At 51.6% G+C, this 22,602-nt stretch overlaps 1 long non-coding RNA gene across 2 annotated transcripts; it reads right to left on the reverse strand.

The window, feature by feature from the left end:
• Positions 1-16,750: 16,750 nt before the first annotated feature.
• LOC146405873 (uncharacterized) lies at positions 16,751-22,566 on the reverse strand. Of its 2 annotated transcripts, none has more exons than XR_014843545.1 (2): positions 21,579-22,566; positions 16,751-20,499 (listed from the first exon to the last, which is right to left on the reverse strand). It is a non-coding gene; the product is annotated as an uncharacterized LOC146405873 (long non-coding RNA). The 2 variants fall into 2 exon arrangements; XR_014843544.1 differs by having other exon boundaries at positions 21,541-22,566.
• Between the last annotated feature and the right edge of the window lie 36 nt (positions 22,567-22,602).

A 22,602-nucleotide genomic window follows, 5' to 3' on the forward strand; every position in this document is an offset into this window, starting at 1 on the left:
CTCTGCAGTCGCCGCTGTTGTGGTTTCGTGGTCCGTGTCTTCCCTTTTGACCTTGGCAAACTGTCCTGCCTGTCTTGGGCACTGGGGGAGGACCGAGCGGTGGCCGTAGGTGTCTGCCCAGCGGGAAAGCTCAGGAGCCCGGGCCGTGGTGGCATCGGTCCCAGTCTGCGTCCTGAGCTGGCCCAGAAGGATGGACAGAGGCCAGCGGAGTCGCTTCTGTTCCTAAAGCCTCTGATGTGAGCAGTGCCTGGGCGTGAAGGGCCGAGGGAACGGGTGCACGGGCACGTGCCCAGACGGGCCCTCGCGATGGGCGGCCCACATCCCAAAGGGTCTGGGGGGCGCAGACAGACCCGGCGGCGGCCTTGTGGGGTGTCAGGAGGTCCCCAGGGTCCCGCTTTCTCTGCACAGACCCCAGGTACTGGCAAGGGTTCCAGACTAACGGTGAGAAAAGGGATAAAGGAGAAACGGTCCACGCCGGGCATCTGACTAACGTCGGGCGGCGTCGACAGGATGGGAAGGTCTGTGTTCCAGGCGTCTGAAAAGTCCCAGTAGCAAAAGGGACACTTAGAACCAGTTGGAATTCCGTTTATAAGTGATAGCCTGGCAAACAGGGTGACGAAAGGCTATTGAAACTTCTTTCCTGGGATGAGCCCGCAGCCCCCCCGGGAACGCGACCCCAGGCCCTGGGCAAGCTCGTCCTGTTCTAATGCGAACTTAGCTTTGTCCCATAGCGACACCTGAAGTGTGTTATCACAAGATGCAGTGACCAGTCTGCACTGAGGTCTACACTGCGAGAGCAGTGCCTGGTCAGGCTTCCTACCCGAGCGTTTGGGGATGTGTTAGCAGAGAACACAGCCAGGAAGGTGACGCACGAACCGTAAGAGGGGCTGCATTTAATGTCATAACCGCTGTGCAACTAAAACGTGAAAACTCAAGGGTTGGGTTGATGGAGAACTTGAGGACTCTAGAACCCAAGTGACAGTACATTTCAGATGTTCAGATTACCACATACAATATTCTCCCGAAAAATAGTGCTCGAGGGTTCAAAATCCTTCTCATTTCAAATGAATATAGGGAGTTTGAAGCCACGAAGGCACGGGAACTAACTTCCAGTGGCGCCGACTGTCAGGGCCGAAGTGCCCCCGGTTCCTGCCACAGAGCGTCCCCTTCCTCCGACAAGCATGGGGCAGAGGTGACCACCACGTGAGTCCCGGGCTGGGACGTGCGGACCTGTCCGTGGTGACAGTTGAGAAATCTCCGACCTCTGGCGCCTGAGCCCTCGACCTCCCAGCTGAGAGCCAAGTGCCTCCTGCAGGCTCGGCCACGCTCCACGGGGACGGCTCGCAACCTCCTGCCGGGGCCGTGACTCCTTGTGACCTTTTAAATGTCCTCTGGGATTTCTCAGGCGTTTTTCCCATGCGTTTGTATGGAGGGTTTGCAGACAGTAGCCAGAAAGCTGCAGGAGTCATTGCAACATTTGAAGTTTGGACGACCTGACGTGATGCCAGATCCAAGTCCTCTCATTGTCTCAAAACAGCCTTTTTTTCAGGCCCAGAAGAGAAGCGGACAGGAGCAGAGCCAAGTGACCAGGATGGTGACCCCAGGCGGGGCGGAGGCCCTGGAGGCCCAGGGGTGGAGGGGGGCAGACACAAGTCTTGGGGGAGGGTACTGGTCCCCCCAGGGTGGCGCAGGGATCCAGGATCTCAGGGTGGCAGCGGCGGATGCAACAGCCACCACAGAAAAGCTGCGTGGGGACAGCCACTCCCTGACAGCTGCACTGGGGACGCTGGTCTCACAGCAAAGCCCTGCCGGCCTGGCCACAGCACCCCAGCAGATGGGCGTCAGCCAGCGGGCACGGGGCCCCGCTTTGCTTCCTAGCAGGTGTCTGAACAGTCCACCTGGACAGACAAGATGCTGTTTCAGCTCCAACTAGTGATTCTTACCTGAACTAGTCATGCGCGGGGGTAGCTAAGCAGTGGCTTTTCTACCTCTAGTCATCAGCGGGCCTTCTGTAAAGTAGAGCTTTAACTGAGACTCCGTTAACGAAGACTCTGCCCTTAGACACAGGCCCTCCTGAAAAGCAGGAGAAATACTCCAGTCTTTCCTTTTCTGCCCAGTTTTTAAAGTAAAATTGGTTCAATAGCTATTTCAGCTGTTAACAAGTTATTTTGAATTGGTTTCTGGCTTTTTCCCTCTTGAGAAGAACAGACTCATGAATTTTCGTCGATGCGTTTTCATCAGCACTGTTTATCATCGTTCAGGGCTCATGTATGGACACTCTGGCCCCTCGGGAGCCCTTTCAAGGTCTCTTTGCTACGCACCCACTAGTCCTCGAGTTTCCCCCCAGTTTCCTGGCACAAGATGCCTCCCGCCCACTCTGCACTTTCGCTTCTACCCATGAAGACACGTCTCCTGGACACTGGCCCCACGGACAGGGACTGGTGTTTGCGACTGCCCGCTGAACTCTTGGCCCATTCAGTGCACAAGTTCCTTTTAGTAAAAAAGGACTTAAAAAAAATCATGCAGGGAGTTTCCGCTGTGGTGTAGTCGGTTAAGACTCTGACTGCGGCAGTTTTGGTTGCTACGAAGGTACAGTTCCGTCCCCCAGCACAGTGGGTTAAAGGATCTGGCGTTGCAGCAGCTGTGGTTACAGTTGCAGCTCGGATTCAGTCCCTGGCCTGAGCTTCCACACGCCATGAGTGTGACCCTTAAAAACAAAAATCATGTGTTTGTATCGATAGTTCCATGTCGGCTTAGTATAGCGTTTCTTCTTCATTCCTTTCATTTTCATAAATGAATCTTTTACACTGAATTGCGTTACTTCTAACAACACAAACGTTAAATTACTCCCTTTCGCTTTACCCAATAATGTAAAGAAAAGTTTCACAGGAGTTCCCGTCGTGGCGCAGTGGTTAACGAATCCGACCAGGAACCATGAGGTTGTGGGTTCGATCCCTGGCCTTGCTCCGTGGGTTAAGGATCCGGCGTTGCCGTGAGCTGTGGTGTAGGTTGCAGACATGGCTCGGATCCCGCGTTGCTGTGGCTCTGGCGTAGGCCGGTGGCTACAGCTCCGATTTGACCCCTGGCCTGGGAACCTCCATGTGCTGTGCGAGCGGCCCAGGAAGCACTTACCCAAATGTGGAGTTCAGTACACTTATTTGTATGTATTGCCTTTTTTTTTTTTTTTACTTTTTATTGAAGTATAGTTGATTTACAATGCTGTGCTAGTTTCAGGTGTACAGCAAAGCGATTCAGTTTTATGTATATGTATTTTTTTTCTTTTTTGGATTCTTTTCCACTGTGGGTTATGACCAGATACTGAGTGGGGTTCTCTGTCCTAGACAGTAAATCCCAGTCAGGTGTCTATCTTGTGTGTAAATGTGTGTATATGTTAATCCCAGACTCCTGATTTACCCCTCCCCATCTTCCCCCTCTGGTGACCATAGATTTGTTTTCTAGAGTATTTACTATCCGAGTGATGGCTTTTGCGTTTCAGCAGCTGGTAGTTCTTGGACGGTGATGATGGTAGCTTCTGGCCGGTGTTCTTGGTGCAGGAAGTTGGAGGTCAGGCTGACGCAGGCATCTGGGCAATTCCGCCTCCATGAGCGCTTCTTTCTCCATCACCTAGTCTGTCTACACGGATGGCTTCTGGCTAAACGGATCAGCGCTGCCTTTTGGTGCGTCATGTGTACAGCACAGTCACGACCTCCATAGTTGAATTTTTTGTTTTGTAACTTTTATCAGAGTATAGTTGACTTACACTGTAGTCAGTTTCAAGTGTGCAGCAAAGTAAATCAGTCACATATCTTCTCCTGATGGGAACGTTTCATCTTGTGCCTTTTTTGAGTTATAACTTTTTCAATGAAAATAATAATATCCAAATTTCCTACATACCATACTATGCATTTTTACACCAAAGCTCGCCTTGTATACATTCAAATAATCCTCCCATGTTCTCTTGCCCTCGAGTGGGTCAGTGTTTCATTTTCCTGTAGAGAGATTTTAAGTGTTTTAATTTTTTATTTTAGGGCTGCACCCACTGCCTATAGAAGTTTCCAGGCTAGGGGTTGAGTCAGAGCTGCAGCTGCCGGCCTTCACCACAGCTACAGCAATGCAGGATCCGAGCCGAGTCTGTGACCTACACCACAGCTCACAACAACACTGGGTCCTTAACCCACTGAGTGAGTCCAGGGATGGAACCCACGTCCTCGTGGCCACGCGTCGGATTCGTTTCCACTGCGCCACAGCAGGAACTCCCTGTAGGGAAATTTTTGAGGACACAGATGGTCTCAAGACTTCGCAACATAAGCAAAGGCAACACATGTTAAAAAAAACTTTTTTTTTAGTCTGAAATCCTCTCTTCACTCAGAGGTCAAAATGGAGTCTTTTCTTTATATATATTTTTAGCACAATCAAATACCCTCTAAGTGGTTCACACACCTCAAACCTTATAGCCACTATAGAGTAAGGTACTTAACAACACAAACCCCCAAGAGTTTTGCCTGCCCCCGGGTGCTTGGTTTCTGGCAGCAGCACCCCTTTCGGCACAGTTTTCCCCAAACGCCAGGGTGAGGGCCAGCACGAGACAGCTGGAAGCTGGGCGAGGGCCCAGAGCGTCTCCTTGCAGTGCCTTCGCTTTGGGCCAAGAGTGAAACAAGGGCACGACGCGTGGCACGTTAAATCAGCCTCCGCTCAGCAGCTCTGGGCCTGCGATGTCCTTCCTCTGCATGTGTCCAACGGATGTCACATTAGTAGAGAAAGCGGAGCCGTACAGAGAGAATAATCCATATTACTGAGTAGACAATAGCAACGGCCTGTCATGGACGGATCCGGTCTCTCAGGGTTTGCTCCACTTAAAGCTAAACCACATCCCACTTTCTTCGAAAATCCTCTCTATCTAATTAAGACGATATAACCTCAGAGCTCCCTGGTGGCACAGCAGGTTAAGGACCTGCCATGGCTCAGGTCACAGCTTTTCCTTGCCCCAGGAATTTCCACATGCAACAGGCACACCCCTCCCCCCAAAAGAATTATATAACCTCATACTCCTTTCCTGTGTAGTTTCCAGAACTTGCTACTTAAAGCAAAGAGTAAGTCCTTAAACACAATTTGGACGCATGAGCCACTTGGGCATAAGCCACTTGAAAGGCAGGGGATGGATCGTGGCAGTGGCTCCCTGTCAACGCTGCTCGGAAGCTCTCCTGACCCGTGAGGTGGCGTCTCAGGTGAATAGGCAAGCTTACAATGTGGTTAAAATAGTCTGGAAACTTCCTGAACATACCAGAGAGAACTCAGCAAACTTTATAGAAAAGGCTTCCTTTTCCCACATAAAGGAGAATCAGACGAGCCCCCAGAGAAGTGGCCGTGTTCCCGCGTTGGCATCCGCTGGCTCAGGTGTGACATGGCATCTTGGGTCCTCTGGGTCCTCGGGCCTGGGGCAGTTCTGGGGCTGCTCGCTCGTCTCCCTCCTCAGGGGGCAGTAGGTCCTTCGGTCACAATCTTAGCCCCCAAGGATTAAAATAGATCTGCACCTTCTAGGAAGTTCCCACATCTCCTGCTTCCTAACAGGCCCCCAGCAGGCAGGCTAGGGGTCCCCCTCTGTGCACTGAGGCCCTCCCACGTGACACTGCGCTGGGAAGCCACCGTCACTGGAAGCAGGCTGTCTGCGGAATGTCCACTTTGCGAGCCTAGGTGGAACTTCCATCACTGAGAAGAGGCATCGGTTCTGGTACCAGAAGCCCAAGCCCTAATCTGCGGAAGCAGCTTTCTCACCTGCCTGGTCCCATCGCACAGACCTCGTGTTGGTCCTGGAAACACAGCTTTTTTATTTTAAACTTATGTTTTCATTGACTGTAGTTGATTTACAAGGTTGTGCCAATTTCTGCTGCCCAGCACACTGACCCAGTCCTCATGTATGTAGTATCTTCCATCACGTTCTATCCCGGTGATTGGATGGAGTTCCCTGTGCTGTGCAGTAGGACCTCGTTGCTCATCCATCCTAAATGCAATCGTTTGCACCTCTAACCCCCGAATCCCAGTCCGTCCCACATCCTCCCCCTGCTCCCCGGAAACACAGACTTAAAACTTGTTCCCATTCTGCATGATTCTATAGCCAACTGCATAGCATTTCGTAAATACCTTTTCTGCTTCAACTGGTCAGAGGAGATTCTGCACTTTGCCATCAGGGCTCCAACCATCCTGAGACAGGAACCGCAATTCCTGATGAGAAAGCAGGAGGGCCGTGTATGCACCTGGGAGTGTCTTTTAGGATTATTATGGTGCCGTGTCTTTGTAGGGAAGGCCGGGGGACTGGGCTCCTGGCCTCCCAGGCTCTCTCAGTGCCGAGGGCTGTGAAAGCCCTCAAAAACTGGAGTGTTCTGGTGACGGAGGTACAAGACAAAAGGCCTTTTTACAATTTGCCATAATAAATATGTCTGACATGGGCTGAGCTGGCTCCCTTTGGCAGGATAATTTGACTGCAATTAAGAGTCTAGGAGTGAATTTACAGCAGAAGTCACCGGATCATAGACGGAGGGAGAGGAGAAGGGAGGGTTGCCGAAATCCCAGCTGCCTGTGCGCACAGGTGCCAAGTAGTAACACGGAGATAGAGTCAGATGACACAGGAGAAGTAGCTGTAAGTGCCAGGCAAAGAGGGGACACCGCAGGCTAGAGCCTCAGTGACTGTGCCTGCCCCCAGCCCAGGGGTTGTGAGGTGTCTTAGGGTGTCAAGCAGCCGGGCGTGCTCAGCTCGGGGAGCCTTTCCTGACTGGCGGGTGGTGGGGTCCCTGGGAGTCAGCGTCATCAGCCTTCTGGTTCCAGCCGGTCTGGGGTCCCCGTGCTTGGGGGCAGCACGCAGTGGCCGTCTTCCACCCGGTGGGGCTTCCGCACCCGCAGAACAGCTCCGAGGACAGGGCTCAGAATATGACCTACAGTCTTTGAAGAACGGAAGGTCCCTGACGTTGTCCAATGGCGAATTATTATTATTCTTTCTTGCAACCCTAAAGCCAGACAACCCAGCTAAGCGTAGGTTTCTGGCCCACAGATTCTATGAGGTGATAAACTATGTTGTTTTAACTTATTGTTGCAGGGCTTCGGTACAGAGAAACGAGACACCAAGGCTTTTTGCCAGGAAGCAGCATTTATTCGTGCCGGCACTGGCTCAGTGGATTCATATCCAGAGGCTGAGCCCTGAAGGCAGCGGGGCATCGCCTTATATACCCCTTATATTTCCAGTTACATCTAAATTTCTTTGTCCCCCTTCTAAGGTGTTCTATGAATTTTGAGCAAACAGAGATAGGCCTCCACTCATGGATACAGATTATGCTACATTGTTGCAGACCTGCACCTGTACCACAGATGCTGCTGTGGCATGTTGCCTTGGCCTTGGTCTGGGAGGGCCCTGCCCCCTCCCCACTTCATTGTGTTTGGAGGTAATTTGCTGTGTAGCGATAGATAACGCATGACTCCACAGAGACATGTGTGTGCATTATGTTATTCACTGTAGCATCATTTGTTATGGAAACGTTTTAGAAAGAGCCTAAGTAGTCATTGAGAAAACGCTGGGAGACAGGGTGGTTTTAGGCAGCTGTTTATAAAAAAAGGAGAGAGAGATTGAGCGTGACCTTTAAGAACCGATACGGACACTCCAGGACATCTTGCTAAGTGAAAAAAGCAAAATACAAAAGAGTGTCTTAGTACCCCGCCCTCACGTCCGAAAGGAGGAGGAAGTGGGAAAGTATTCCTGTATCGGCTCTTTTGTGCAAAAGAAACGCCCGAGCATAAGAATGAAATGCTTGGCAGCGGTCACCAGCCCGGGAGGGTGGGACGTGGGCGGAGAGGATGAGGGAGGAGAACGGAGAAGAGGAAGGCAAGAGAGAGCGGCACCTCTGGGTCCCTTTTGGTTCTAGAAAACTCCCCAGACAAGTACAATCTGCCGGGATGTGGGGCAGCCCGAGTGGACACTGGTTCCAGAGGAGCCTCGATGTGCTGAAGGGAAGGAGCGGGGAGAGGCTGGACCCGCTACCTTTGGGAACAGGTGTAGGGACTGAGCGGTGGCCTCCAGACAGAGCCGTCGGTACAGAAATATTTCGCTCTCATTAGGAAAGATGTTTTGCACAGCAATCTGGGCAAGAAATCCCGAACTGCATGGTGTTTAATCTACGATTGAGCACATACGTAAACGGGTGATGGAAGCCAGTTTCTCGGTGTCAGAAAAAGATGCTGCACATTCGGGGAAGAGGAGGAGAGAGTGACTGGGAGGTGGAGGAATAGACTCTCGGTGGGTGCCGTCTACACCGCCCCCCAGCTCTGTCTGCTGGTGGGGGGCCCAGAGGAGGTGGAGTCCAGGGGCAGGGAGCCCACCCAGAGGCCAGATACTAGTTTCAGAGGAAAGGAAACAGGACTCCAGGGCGGGGTTGGGAAAACACATGAGGAGCTTGGAACAACTGTGACCAGAAATTAAGGAAGTGTTCACAAAATGATGAGGCGTGTTGAAAGAACCCAGGAGCCTACTTGACGAGCTCCCATGGTCAAATCTGGGAGAACTGGAACAAAATAAATAACAATAGAAATTATGAATCTATAGAGTAAGATCAATTACAGAATAACTGACTAAGCAGACACACACACACACACATGCATACACACGCATACACGCACACGGAGAGGACGGGTCAGTGCCTCCGTGTAGCAGAATTACAAGGATAAGGGTAGAATGGGTGATGGAAATAGGAGTTCCCACTGTGGCTCAGTGGGTTAAGAACTCGACAGTGTCTACATGAGGATGCCGGTTCAATCCCTGGCCTCGCTCAGTGGGTTAAGGATCTGGTGTTGCCGTGGCTTTGGTGTGGCTGGCAGCTGTAGCTCCCATTCGACCCCTAGCCTGGGAACATCCATATGCTGCAGGTGTGGCCCTAAAAAGGAAAAGAAAAGAAAGGCAAGGAAAGGGAAAGAAAATTCCCCTGAGGCCAGCACCACCGTGGTTATCACCGGCGTAGGCCAGACCCATCTGTTGGTGCTAAACGTGGCAGGGGCGAGCCTGCTGGGAAGTCAGAGCTGCGGCCTCGGTACGTCTCCTCCCAGCTGTGGATCAGTTGCAGAGGGAAAGGGGGATCCCACGGCGAGGAAACTGGCTGACACCCCTGAGGGACCAACGTTAGCGGTGCAACCGGCCTTCATTATCTGAGGGTGATTGGTTCCAGGACCCCCTCAGGCACCAAGATCCACAGATGCTCAAGCCCCTGGTGTAAAAGTATTTGCATATCACTCATGAGCACTCCCGTGTGTATTTTAAGTCACCTCTAGATAACTTACGATCCCTGATAAAAGGCCAATGCTATGTAAACGGCTGTCCATATCATGTTAATATTGGCTGGCACTGGAAATTTGCTCTTTGGAAATTTCTAGAAAAAATTTAAAAAGAAATTTTGGGGCTATGCCCTCAGCACGCAAAATTCCTGGGCCAGGGATTGAACCCGCGCCAAGGCTGGGTTCCTGCTGCACCACCAGGGGAACTTCTGGAAAAAATTTTTCTAAATGTTTTCATTCCCCAGTTGAATCCTCTGGATCCCGAACCCATGGCTACGGAGGGCTGACCGTGTCTGTAGGAGGATGAATAGGCACCACGTCCTTGCTGATGGGACGCGCTGAGACTTCTGCGTTGCTCTTTTGCCAAAATGCATAATCCGCTCAGTTACGAGGAGATATCAGGTTAGCCCAGTTCAAGGGACATTCGACAGAATCACCCGCTGTGATTTTCCAGAGCATTCGGCTTGTGAGAGATGAAGGAAGCCCATAGACCTGCCCGGGGCCGAGGAGACACCAGCGCTGAACGCAGTGGGATCGGAGCCCCAACACAAAGAAGCATGTTGGGGGACAGTTGGGGAACACGAGTAAAACCCACAGATTAGTTCGAAGTACTGCATCATGTTAATTTCCCGGCTGGATCAGCCTGGTCTGGTTCCGTAGGACGTGAACCTCAGGACGTGAGGAGGAGGGTGTCAGCCAGCTCTGCTTGCTTGCAACAGCTTTTTGAGTCTAAAGCTATTTTGAGGCGTTCCTGTTGTGGCGCAGTGGTTAACAAATCTGACTAGGAACCACGAAGTTGCAGGTTCGATCCCTGGCCTCACTCAGTGGGTTAAGGATCTGGCGTTGCCGTGAGCTGTGGTGTAGGTTGAAGACGCGGGTGGGATCCCACGTGGCTGTGGATCTGGCGTAGGCTGGTGGCTGCAGCTCCGATTCGACCCCTAGCCTGGGAACCTCCATATGCCACTGGAACGGCCCTAGAAAAGGCAAAAATACAAAAAAAAAAAAAAAAAAAAGTGATTTTGAAAGGAGACATCCTAAAGGACAAAGATGAGCTCCTGTAAAATTATGACACTATAATTGGCACAACATTGTAAATCAACTATACTTTAATTTAAAACATTAAACATAAATATTTAAATACATGTCTTAATGCCACACTCATGAGCATATAAGAGGCACTTAAGATGCTCTGGTACTTTCCATACCACTATTCCCTCTTCCACAGAGAAAAACTAGATCCAAAGAGGTCAGATGGCTTATCTGAGATCAGCCACACAGCAAGAGGGCTCAGGGTCTGAACCCAGCTCCTTTTTTTTCCTCTTTTTGACCGCACCCACAGCATATGGAAGTGTCTGGGACAGGGATTGAATCTGAGCCACAGCGGCAGCAACACTGGATTCTTAACCTGCTGTGCCACAGCGGGAACTCCCGGACTCATGGAGACCAGGACCCACCCCCGGCCGCTAAGCCACGTGGTTACTCTCAGTTCCCAGTGACTGCGGAACATTCTCTAAGACAAGGGCGGACCTGTTCATCGCCCACGGTCACTGCAGCTAAGAGGCTGGCCTTGTTTTACCCCATCTCAGCTCAAGTTCCCAAAGAACAGTACAGGCATTTGCTGTCCAGCTGGAGTTTTCCTAACCAGAGCTCAGATGAACGCGGCAGTCCGAGAACGTAATTTTTATCATGTGGAAGCAACAAAACTGGTATGAGAAGAAATCCTTCCAGAAAGCCCCAGGCACAGAGCTGCCTTCCCAAGCTCGGGCCTGACCTTTGCTCTTTCCCCTGGTGGCGCTGGCACTTGTGGTTGTATCCAGGCAGAACCGTGCGGTCAAGGCCAAAGGCAATCAAGGGGTGGAGGCTCCTGAATACAAGTTAGGAAGACAGAGCGAGAAAGAGAAAAAGAAAGAGAGGGAGGGAAGAGGAAGAAATTTGCCAGGTTGTTGTCAGTTTTAACAAACGAAATATTTTGGGCTTTCGATCAAACACACCCGTCAATGCCATGGACCTGCCTCCAGGAGGATGTTGCTTTTCCTGCTCTAAGGTGTGCTCCCTGGGGACACGGTCCCTGGAAGAGACTCCACCCCAGGCTCCTGGGGAGCAAGGAGCCCCTGAGAGACAACTGGAACCAGCATCACCTGCTCCCCTCCTGAGTGTGGGTGGAGCCCAAAGCACCTCTTTTTTTTCAACTCAGTGGAGTTCCTGGGCCAGGGATCAGACCCAAGCCGCAGTCACAACCTAAGCCTCAGCTGCAGCAACCCTAGATCCTTAACCCACTGTGCCGGGCTGGGGATTGAACCTGCGTCCCAGTGCTACCACGACGCTGCTGATCCCGTTACACAACAGCTGGAACTCCAAGTGTCTTTTTTTTATATGTGATTTTTTTGCATTTTATTATGCTGCAGTCTCTAACGTGTCTAAAATGGACATTTCTGCAGACAAAACCCAGAATGCTTCGGGGACATTTTAAGCCTCGTTTATAAAATCAACGACCTCCCATGGATCCCCACATCCCGTAGGATACAGTCTCTTTATTTCTCCACTTTTGTCCTCATCATTCTCTCTAGATGAACAAGCCGTGATCTTTCCTTTTCTTTTCTTCCGGTCTTTTGTCTTTTTAGGGCCGCACCCGTGGCATATGACTAGGGGTCGAACCGGAGCCACAGCTGCCAGCCTACGCCACAGCCACAGCAACGCAGGATCCGAGCCGCGTCTGTGACCTACACCACAGTTCACAGCAACACCGGGTCCTCAACCCACTGAGCGAGGCCAGGGGTTGAACCCATGTTCTCGTGGATACTAGTCGGGTTTGTTACCCCTGTGCCACGACGGGAATTCCTCCCTTACTACTTTTTTTTCCGCCAGGAAAAGACCTACCCAGCACCCTATGATCCCGCAGCCTTGATAATTTTTGAAATTTATTTCAAAACGTGTTTATTGGCGTCTAGTTGACTTGCACTGTCGTGTTAGTTTCAGGGGGGCAGCAGAGTGATTCAGTTGTACTGATTTACCTATGGCCACTCTTTCCCAGACTCTTTTCCTACGTGGGTTGGTTATTACACGGCATCGAGTAGACTTCTCTGCGCTGCCCGGTGGGTCCTTGTTAGCCCTCTGCCTTACACCCAGGAGTGTGTGCAAGTTAATCCCAGCCTCCTGCTTATCCCCCACCCTCGCCCCCAGCGTCACCGTCAGTTGGATTTTGAAATCTTCGACTCTGTTTCCGTTTTCTGAACCCAAAGCATCTCCCCGCTCCTTTGTTTTCCTCGGGCTCGAGACTATTTTGTGACAAAATCCTGCCATCTTGTGGCCTCGTGAGAGTCAAGCGCTGAGGTCATGTGATTTGTGTTGAGCTAATGTTTGTCGTGAGGAATGAAAAGTCACTTTAAAACCCACATCCATCCTCCTCAGAGACGTTCCCGTTGATCTACGAACACGTGCAGGAAAACCTCCCACCTAAAGGTGGCCCCGACCAGAGCTGGCGTCTGCGCGGGTCAGGCAGAGGCAAGGACTGTGAGCAAAGAGCTTCCGATTGTGCCATCGCTATTTCCTTTGTAACCAGTCCTTCCACAGAGATGACACGGATGCAGAATTACGTTGCCCCTTCACAGCTCTCGTGTGTCCTCTTCGGTCAATAAAACTTTCGGGTTACAGCGGCTGCACCTGCCTCTCCCCCGACTCACTCAGCCCAGCTGGCCTCAGCTTCCAACGCCGACCTTGCAGTTGGCTCCAGAGGGGTGCTCACCTCTCCGTGGTCCCCAGGCTGCCCGCCCCACTCCCACCTAACCCCGGTTAAGCCACTCGAGTGCTGGTGGAGCCCCTCCTGGGGAATGGCCACTTCGCACAGAGTCACTCTTCCCCAGAGGCAGCTCCCACCGTGACAGGCGGATGCAGAAGTGAAGGCCTGGGCCTTTCCCCTGCTCACAGGAGCCTCTGCAGGGCGCTCCCCTACTCCCCCCACCCGGCTGGGCTGGAGGCCTGGCTTTGAAGATCTGTGACCACACCCGGCCATGCCCGAGGGGCGTGCACGCCTGCTCCCGCCGCTCCCCCGAGGTGCTGGCCCTGGGTCCTGCACAGACATCCGCTTCCCTGTCTCCAGGGAGCCCAGCCTGGCCAGGCGGTGAGGATCTGATCTGTCTGGGAGGGAGGGCCATCGCCCGAGTGTCATTGGCCGGTGGAGTGGGAGCCGTGTCAGCACAGGAGCAGGGCTACCGAGAGGCAAGGCTGCTGGCTACGAGGGCTGCGGCGTAGGCTCCACAGAGTCGAGATGGAGAGGAGAAGGCAATGAATACAGATTTGGAAGGAAAAATCTCAACTTTGGCAGCAAATCCTTGTATTTACACAAGCATGCCTCCAAATCCGCCTCCTGAATAAAACTACCGTGGCCTCTCCTTGTTTCTGGGCATTGGTGGGGACTCGGGGGGGAGACCAGTGCCTGTCCGTCACCGAGGGGGCCTTTAGCGGAAGCTCTCCCTCCGTGGCCTGGGGCTCTGCATTTCCAACAGGCTCCCAGGTGCTGCCCCCAGGGACCACTAACCAAAGTTAAAAGTCCCTGTGTATTGTCTTGTTTTCGTTCATTTCTGGTGAAATATCATGTCAAAAACTCATTTGTGCTTTCTTCAAGGGTGAGATGGTATCTTTTTCTTCTCTGAACAAAGTGCCAAGTGCACAATAAACGCACATACATCCACTGATCCCTTAAGGTAAGATTGTGCTATTTTTAATCGGATTGTAATTTAGTTGCAGTAATCTGCACTCTTGTAGAGATTGCGTCCTGGTCACAGGTAGCATGGAGTGCGTTTATTCACGTGGGTTATACTGCAGGGCATTTCTGTCAACTAATAGGGATGCAGCAAATGGATTAGGGGAATAAATGGTCAAAATGCTGGATTCACTTCTGCTTTTAAGCTAGCAACCTCCAAAATTTGTTTATAGCTGGTGCATTAATTCAAAATTGTGAGAGGTTCACTTGTTTTCAGGGACAAATGAGTTTCCTGAAGGCCTTGATGCACGTTCATAGAGTGACTGGAAGTTACTTTTTTTTTCCTTTTTAGGGCCACACCTGCGGCATATAGAAGTTCCCAGGCTAGGGGTCAAATCAGAGCAGCAGCTGCATCTGCAAACTACGCTGCAGCTTGTGGCCATGCCAGATCCCTAACTCATGAGTGAGGCCAGGGATCGAACCTCTCGGATCCTGCATCCTGGACCCACTGAGCCTCAACAGGAATTCCTGGAAGCTACGTTTACAGCACAGCTGGGCCCACACGGGGATTTCATGGCTGACGACACCCCCTCTGACAGGCAGACAGAGGAAGCAGAGTTCTGTCCTCACCTGCCAGGCTCCCTGCTCTCTCTCGGGAGGCAGGATTCTCTCATCAAGGGGTTTGAGGTGTAAAAACTTCTCTCCTGGAAAGACACAAGGCCCAGCAGATAATCAGGAAAAGAGCCAGGTCTGCACACGCTTCAGCAGCACATGGACTCACATGGAAGGATGCAGAGAGGATTGGCGCCATCCCTGCGCAAGGGTGACACGCAGGTTCACGAAGCGCGTCCGAACATTTCCACGGAGACAGGGTGCTATTGCGCAGCACGGGGAGCTGTGTTCGGTATGTCCTGTGATAAACCACCGTGGAAAGACTACGAAAGAAAACGTGTCTGTGCACATCTGAGCCACGTCATCCTGCAGCAGAAATGGACACGACGTAGTAAATGAGCCATCCTTCAATAAAAAGCAAGTTTGAAAAGGAGGAACCACCTCTGTGTCTTCTGGAATAACACACAGGAGCAACATTGAGAAGCAGGGCCCGTGGAGCACAGCCCACCACTCAGCCTTCGGTGGCCCACGAGGCTCAGGGCGGGGGAAGGGGACCGCGGGTCGAGGCGCGCGGGCGGCGATGGGCACCACTCAGCCTGCGCTGGGCAAGGGCTCCGGGCCTTCTCCTCGGTGCAGAGGGAGGTCCGGGGGCAGCCCCGGCGGGCGGGGTCGAGCCACACGCAGACCTACTCAATGCGTGTCGTTAGTTCACTGACACCTAGATTTACTGACTTTAGATGGCACACGGAGCCAGTTTATGTGTAAGATTCTTCAGATATACTCTAGTTATCGTCACTTGTTTCTTTGTTCTAGAAAAATCCTCTGAGCTGCTATCACGGGGCGTGGTCTGGACACGAGGCAGTCTCGTGGGAGGACGGGTCAGGGAGAGGCAAAGTCAGGAGAGAGACTGGTGACTCTGCTTAGGGATGGACAGAGCAGCGAGGTGGGCTCGGAGCAGGGCCCTTGGCCACGTTTTAAAAGATCTGGGCACAGCAAGGTTTACTGCAGAGCTCAGGGAACTGCATTTACTATCTTGTAATAAATCAGAATGGAAAAAATCAATATGCATGTAGACACACACATATCTACAGATACACATATATATGTACAACTGAATCACTTTGCTGTACACCTGAAACTAACATAAATATTGTAAATCAACTGTATTGCAATGAAAAAAAACTTTCCAGAAGGCTCCCCCGAGGAGGAGACCCACAGGTCAGGAGGAAACTACCAAGAAAGGAATCTGGGGGCATGGGGGGTGGGGGTGGGGCGAGATCACAAGCAGTGCGATGAGAACCGTGGGGAAAGCCTGCGGGTGGCACACTGGGTCCTACACGCTGATCAGGGAGGCCTGGCCACACGTGAGTCTCTGCGTGTTTACGAAGCGTGTGTGCAGGCTTGTACACACGTGTGCACATCATGCATCATAGAAAGAAAGCTGTGGTGCTGTGTGAGGCCTGAGAGAGGAGCTGGGGCTGGGGCGGGACCAGCTCTGTGCGTTACACTAACTCGCTGCGTCGCTTGTTATCACGATACCGAAGGTCTTCTGGTCTGAGGACGCGGCGGACGACGGAGATGACCAGGTTTAGACGGATCTCCACGCAGCAGTGGAGCTGACCTCGGCCACTTCTGTGCCCCGCGTCTCCTGGGACGGAGGCGTTGTCAAACCCCGTGTCATCTGCCCGCCCGCACATCTGGCCATCGTCTCCGCGTCCCTGGTGGCCCGGCGGGAGCGGGGTAGTGGCGCCAGGCTCCTGCCTGGGGACACGTGGAGTGCGCGCCGCCTTCTGGCAGGTCGTCAGCTGCTCAGTGTCATCTCCAGGGCTGATGTCAGGAATACGGGTCTGTCTGGGAGCGGAGGAAGCAGGACTAGAAGAAAGTCTGGTTGGCTGAAGGTTTGCCTCTTCTCTCTTCACTTCTGGAACGTTCCTTCTAGGCAAGGCCCCTGAGCCCTCCTCTCCCAGCCGCACCTTGAAGGCAGGTCCTGACCCTCCGCCTGGAGCAGCCTCTCGGCCTCTGCTCCCCACTGTGGCCTCAGGATTCTGTGGCCACAGACCTGGTCACAGGCCACCGACTTTGTTCACTCACAGGTAATCTGGGACCTCAGAACTCAAGTAAGAAGAGCTGTGGTTTTTTATGTTTTTTCATTTATTTATTTTTTCCTTTTTAGGGCCACACCCACGGCATATTGGACGGTCCCGGGCTAGGGGTCGAATTAGAACTGCAGCTGCCGGCCTACAGCACAACCTCAGCAACACAGGATGCGAGCCGTGTCTGTGACCTATGCTGTGAGGCCAGGGATCGAACCGGCATCCTCACAAAGTTGGGTCCATAACCCACACAGCCGCCACGGGAACTCCTGGTGTTGCATTTTGTACATGCAACATGCAGTCATGTCCAGAGATGCGATTAAGCATAGGAGCCCCAATAAACAGCCAAACGGCTCTATCCCAAATTCAAAGGTTCTGCACTTTCTAAGGTACTTCCAACCACTTAGGGGTTCAGATTCAAGTGTAGTTTCCTACCTGAATTGTCTAGTGAGAGTGTCTGATATGTTTTACTACAAAGAACTGTATGAAAGCTAAGAAATGAGAACAGGAAATTTGAGATGCTTTATATTATATTTGTTTCAAAATGTTTAAAACGTTGCCACTGGAGAAAGGTTCCAACATGCCTTTATTCAGTGTTAAGTCTCCTAAGGCCCCCTGGGACCAGCCTCTTTGACCACAGTCAGCTGGTGGACCCATGTGCTCTGTGCCGGGGCTCCCCTGGGCACAGAGGTCCTGTCGTGGGAGGGGCGGCCTCCCCTCCCCCCTTTCCCCAAGGGCAACCTCTGCCTCCCAGACCAGGGGCTCTCCCACCAGAGCTGGCTATTGTCTCCCCGACTCTGGCCGGGGGCTTGGACCAGAACTCTCATCCAGGGTCCAGGAGAGTCACTCTCAAGCCTTGTCTCACCATTTGGAACCGTCTCCTACTTGTCTGAGTACCTTGTGTTTGGAAAAGCCACTGGCTCCGGAAGCTCTGTGGCCAAGAAGCAGGAAGAGGAAGCAGCTAGGAAGAGCCTAGGTTTTTTCCTAGGATTATGGGCAAGAGGTCCTGGCTTCCCTGCAGACTGTTCCATTGTTCACCAGGAGGCATGAGCGAAAGAAAGAATGCAGGAGTTCCCCTGTGGCACAGCAGGTTAAGGATCTGGCGTTGTCACTGCTGGGGCGAGAGTTTGATCCCTGGCCCAGGACTTGCCCATGGCTTGGTGAGGCAAAAAAATACGTAAAATAAAAAGAATGCAGGAGGCTGCACATAAGACGTTTACTTGGGGTCTTAAGAATTGCAACCCACAGAATGAGAGAAAATATTTGCAAATGAAGTATCTGACAAGGGATTAATCTACAACATTTATAAACACCTCCTGCAGCTCAATACCAAAAAAACAAACAACCCCATCAAAAAATGGGCAGAAGGTCTAAACAGACAATTCTCCAAAAAAGACGTATGACGGCCAAAAACACATGAGAAGATGTTCAACATCACTCATTATTAGAGAAATGCAAATCAAAGCCACTATGAGGTACCGCCTTACACTGGCCAGAATGGCCATCATCAAAAAGTCCACAAACAATTAATGCTGGAGAGTGTGGAGAAAAGGAACCCTATTACACTGTTGGTGGGAATGTAAATTGGTGCAACCACTCTGGAAAATAGTATGGAGGTTCCTCAGAAAACTAAAAATAGAACTACCATTTGATCCAACAATCCCACTCCTGGGCGTCTATCCAGAGAAAACCACGACTCAAAAGATACATGTACTCCAGTGTTCATTGCAGCACTATTTGCAATAGCCAAGAGACGGAAACATCCTAAATGTCCATCGACAGAGGAGTGGATAAAGAAGATGTGGTCCATATACACAATGGAATATTACTCAGCCATTAAAAGGAAAGAAATAATGGCATTGGCAGCAACATGGATGGACCTAGAAATTATCAGGCTAAGTGAAGTCAGTCAGATAGTGAGACACCACCACCAAATGCTATCACTTACATGTGGAATCTAAAGAAAAAGGACACAATGAACTTCTTTGCAGAACAGACCGATGGTTTCCAAAGGAGACAGGATGAGGGGTGGGGGGATGGGCTGGGGTTTGGGGTGGGAATGCTATAAAATTGGGTTGTGACGATCGTTGTACAACTATAAATGTAACAAAATTCATTGAGTAATTAAAAAAAAAATTGCACTCCAGGAGACCCAGATTCAGATGTAACTACTTTCTCCAAGGAAAAGAAAGGATCAGAGCTTACAAAGACAGACAGCCAGGCAAGGAGAAAAACAGGGAAAAAAGCAACGAGGCTGTTACAATTTGCCTGGTGGTGGTTGTTCCTATCGTGGCTCAGTGGGTGGCTCATAGTGTCCCTGAGGATGCAGGTTTGATCCCTGGCCTTGCTCAGCAGGTTAAGGATCTGGTGTAGCCATGGCTGTGGTGTAGCCCTCAGCCGCAGCTCTGATTCAACCCCCAGCCCAGGAACTTCCATATGCTGCAGGTGTGGCCATAAAAAATAAAAAGTTGCAGGGTGAGTGAGAGACAGATGCCAGTCGGAAAATACTCATCCTTAAGGAATATCCTTATGGCATCGTAAGTGGTTCAGGGCAGGGGTCCAATAAATAGACAGACTGCTCCAAGTTATTTTAGGGTGAGAGTCCGATAAGTATCTTGAGTTTCTGGCAGGTGTTCTGGACACTTCATCAGGTCAAAGGTGAGATTCCATCCAGGCTGAGGCTTGTCTGTCACCTTCCTCTGTGGCCTCGTGGCTCCATGTCACAGAACTCTCGCAACAGGACCAACTGCATTTAGGCTTTCCTTCCACAGATGGGAAGGGAGACAGCGACCCAGAGCAGAAATCACACATGACGAAACAACCCTAGCGATTATACCTGCAAAACCCAACATCTGTTCGGTTGACACGAAGTGGGCCTGTGTGTTTACACGTACAGTGAATTCTTGTTTTCTGCAGGTTACCTGCAAGTTGCCGCAAACACTGGATTAGGAAGACTGAGGCTCTGCTTCCGAGGGAGACACAGGTCGGGGTCCTTCAAGCCTGACAGCACTTTCCTCAGTGGATCAACCCATAGCCTGGTCTGCTCTGTGCGCCTTACTGATTCCTTAACATGTAACTCACAGCCACCAGCATGTAACTCAGCCAGAACGAAGCTTTTCCAATACATTTTTTCGCCATAAGGCAGGTCGAAGCCGTCTTGTTCTTAGGACGCTGGACAGCACAGCAGCACTAGACTTGAGATCTATTAAATTAATTAATTAATTTTTGGCAGCACCTGTGGCATATGGAGGTTCCCAGACCAGGGGCTGAATCGGAGCTGTAGCCACCGGCCTACACCACAGCCACAGCAATGTGGGATCCGAGCTGCGTGACCTACACCACAGCTCATGGCAACGCCAGATCCTTAACCCACTGACCTTGCTCGTCGGATCGAACCCGCAACTTTATGGTTCCTAGTCTGATTCGTTTTCCACTGCGCCATGACAGGAACTCCTTGAAATCTGCTTAAAACTATGAAATCACCAAGAAAAAGCCTAAGTATGTGAAAAAAAAAATGTAGCCCTAAGTGGAGCAGGAAAATGGCTCTGGTTTGCAGCATGAGCTGAAACAAGAAGGCACATCGCAGCCGTGTCTCACCTCAGCTGTGGCCACGCATGTTGGGTGACCAACTTCACGGTTTTGCACCCGTCCCTGAGTGACCGTGCAAGTGTCAGAAGGACCGATGTTGGAGTTACAAATACATCTTGGCGAGTAGGTGAATTTGCAGTAGGGAACCTCTGAATATTGAGGTTGAACCATGTATTATTTTATTGAATCCTCGTAACAACCCTGCAAGATAGGAAATATTATCACTTTGACTTTCACCGTTGGGAAAGTTGAACAGGAGTTTTGGCTGACTTGCCCAAAAAGCATAGCTACAAAACCAGGGAAGCAGGATTCTAACCCAGGTAGCCTCCAAAAAGGATAAGATCTCACACTCTACTATACATGGACCAAGCATAAGCATTTTTCCCTAAAAGATACTGAGCATCGGACTGCTTTTTTCAGAGAAAGTGTGTGATGTGTTTTTCCGAGGGGTCCTGTAATGACATGTTTCCTGTTTCACTGAGATTAGATACAATTCCACTAAAGGCAGTAAGGATGACAGTAGGTCTTTGGGGCTCCATCTTTTGACTGTCAGATTTTAGGGAAGAATAGGTGACGTCATGAAACAGTAGATATTTCCACAGGACCACCTAAACTGGAGAGCAAAACCTTGAGGACCCTGGAGTAGTGTATTTACAGAAAGCTCCAAGAGTCTCTGGAACTCATGCTAGACAGGCAGCCCTAGTTTTTCATCCCTGCTCAGCACCGTAGAGAATAAGAGATGAAAGTCACCGCCCCATGTGAAGTGTTTACACACGTTCAAAGGTTTGCAGTGTTTGTGCAAAATTGGAAAGGTGGGTTGGACTAGCTGTTCCTCTTTAGGTAGGGTTTCACACTTTTAATTTTTTTTTTTTGTCTTTTTCTCCTTTTAGGGCCACACCCGCGGCATGTGGAGGTTCCCAGGCTAGGGGCTGAATTGGAGCTACAGCTGCCGGCCTACACCACAGCCACAGCAATGCAGGATCTGAGCTGTGTCTGTGACCTACACCACAGCTCACGGCAACGCCAGATCCTTAACCCACTGAGTGAGGTCAGGGGCGGAACCCGCAATCTCATTGTTCCTAGCTGGATTCGTTTCCGCTGCGCCAAGAGGGGAGCCCCAGGGTTCCACATTTTCAAAGCTGGAAAATGAGCTGAGTAAAAAAAAAAAACACTTCTCACAAGGAAAAAGGAATAAGGCAGCCTTTTGCCTTTTCTTCTGAGGTATTTTGAAGTAAAACTGACCTTAGAACAACAGATTTGAACCGCCTGGGGCCACTTACACGTGGATTCTTTTTTTCGATAGTGAATACTACAGCACTGTGGGATCCTCTGTGGGTTGAACCTGAGGATGCAGGACCAAGGATACAGAGGAGCGGAGGATGTGGTTGAAGAGGCTGTGCACGAACCACACGCATGGAGAGCTGGCTGGAGGCTGTACACCCACTCTAAACTACAGGGAGGGCCGGAACCCCAACCCCCACAGGGTTCAAGGTCAACTGTTATATCTATTCTTGTTTCACCTTGAAAAGTAGGTGAGTATAACTGTCCAGCTCCCAACGCCGCACCACAGGAGCAGGGCTGAAGTCAGAGCACAGAACTGCTGGCCCCCAAGGCCTGCCCGCTGTCTCCTTTCAAGCAAAGATATTTTGAGAACTGCAGTTCAGAACCGAACTCCTGCCAGTACCCTCACACTGGCCCCCAGCATTCTTCTGCTGTCAGGTCTGGACGCAGGTCTGTGGCACTGGAGCTCCAGGCTACAGAACCAATTCCCGCGTCTGAGCCCCGGACCTCGGTCTGCAGGCCTAGACGTCGATCGGGTCAAAGTCCTGGACGTGGGTCTGAGCACTGGACCTGAGGTCTACAGCACTGGTTCTCGCTCTGCAGTACTGGATGTGGGTCTGCAGCATTCCATGTCGGGCCCGCAGGGACAGACTTCTGGTCAGGGCACTGGATCCCGGGTCCGCAGGTCCGGGCACTGGATCCCGGGTCCGCGGGCCCGGACGTGGGTCCGAGGCACAGGTGAGGATCCCCGTTCGTTGTGTGCATTCATTCAACAAACGCGAGCTGTGCGCCCGCTGGGCCAGACCCCCGTGGGTGGGAGGCAGCGACTGCTGGACCCGAGCGCGGGTGACCCGCGGCTCTCCGCTTCCCTGCGTGACCGCTTCCGCCCCGGGGCCAGGAGGAAGCCAGCGCAGCGCGGAGGCGCAGCCCGACGGGGCCGCCCGCAGCCGCAGGGCTCAGACGGGCCCGCGGCGCAACCCGGCGCGCATGCGCGCGCTGCTACGGCGGCCGCAGGGGCCGTTC

Source organism: Sus scrofa, chromosome 1, assembly GCF_054392235.1.
Source record: "Sus scrofa isolate SSC_HxYL_T2T_F1_AM1 chromosome 1, Sscrofa_HxYL_maternal_Yorkshire_Landrace_v2.0, whole genome shotgun sequence".
Taxonomy (NCBI): Eukaryota; Metazoa; Chordata; class Mammalia; order Artiodactyla; family Suidae; genus Sus; species Sus scrofa.